This window comes from Propithecus coquereli, unplaced genomic scaffold (assembly GCF_000956105.1).
Source record: "Propithecus coquereli isolate 6110/MARCELLA unplaced genomic scaffold, Pcoq_1.0 Scaffold18, whole genome shotgun sequence".
Classification (NCBI taxonomy): domain Eukaryota; kingdom Metazoa; phylum Chordata; class Mammalia; order Primates; family Indriidae; genus Propithecus; species Propithecus coquereli.
This window is the reverse complement of record NW_012142745.1, coordinates 11402820-11404015: the sequence shown is the minus strand read 5'-3', so window position 1 is coordinate 11404015 and position 1196 is coordinate 11402820. Positions and strand designations below refer to the sequence as shown.

The 1196-nt window shown below is 38.3% G+C and overlaps 1 protein-coding gene across 1 annotated transcript in view; it reads left to right on the top strand.

Annotated features, from left to right (window-relative positions):
* The window catches only part of TRIP12 (thyroid hormone receptor interactor 12), a 196259-nt gene that overhangs the window by 140493 nt on the left and 54570 nt on the right, over positions 1-1196 (top strand). The gene's annotated exons all lie outside the window — the stretch shown is intronic.

The window sequence follows — 1196 nt, the reverse complement described above, 5'->3', positions numbered from 1 at the left end:
ACCTCAAACTCCCGGGCTCAAGTGATCCTCCTGCCTCAGCCTCCCGAGTAGCTGGGACTACAGGCATGCGCCACCATGCCCGGCTAGATTTTTCTATATATTTTTAGTTGTCCAATTAATTTCTTTCTATTTTTAGTGGAGACAGGGTCTCGCTCTTGCTCAGGCTAGCTTCGAACTCCTGAACTCAAACAATCCGCCTGCCTCGGCCTCCCAGAGAGCTAGAATTACAGGCGTGAACCACTGCGCCTGGCCCCATTGGCATTTTCAAAGCTCACGTTTACTAGTTGAACTTGCCTTAAATTTGGGATTAGGAAGAAGATAAAGTAATGATGTATGACAGTGAAAAAATATTTTCTATTAATAAACTTTATTTTTCTTTATAAAAAATAGGACAAAAAGTCAGTAGAAAGCACTTGCCTTTGTTTTGCACGTCTAGTGGACAACTTCCAACATGAAGAGGTAACCATTTACTCTTTGGTTGTATTTTTATGAAGTTGTTGAATTACTGAATCATGATGTAACAATTTCTTTTTTCTTGTGTTTGTACAGAATTTACTCCAGCAGGTTGCTTCCAAAGATCTGCTTACAAATGTTCAACAGCTGTTGGTAGTGACTCCACCAATTTTAAGTTCTGGGATGTTTATTATGGTGGTTCGAATGTTTTCTCTGATGTGTTCCAACTGTCCAACTTTAGCTGTTCAACTCATGAAGCAAAGTAAGTGCTATTTTATTATTCTGCTTTATGCAGGAAAAGTAGCTTGTTGGTTCTTCATTAATAAGTAAAGTTATCATAAGCCAAGCAAGTAGAACAGATCACAGATATCATAGGCACTGGATAGTAAAGAAGAAAAATGTCAATATGTAATAAACTTGTGTTGGCACAGTATATTTCTAATGTACAGTTTTTAATGTATATGTTAAAAATTTACTCTGGGTGGTTCTAGGGCTAATGACCCAAGATCATTGATTTTTATACAATGTTAATTACATAATGACCCTTCATTAGGAGAATTCTGGGTTTTATGTTATCAATAACTACTTGTCTTTAGTGTGTAGCTAGTCTTTCCTGTCTATGTTAAATTTTGTAGCAGTTTATCTGATTTCAGAATGCTTTCTTCCCTTAAAAAGTTGGAACTGGCCGGGCATGGTGGCTCACGCCTGTAATGCTAGCACTCTGGGAGGCTGAGGCGGGCGGA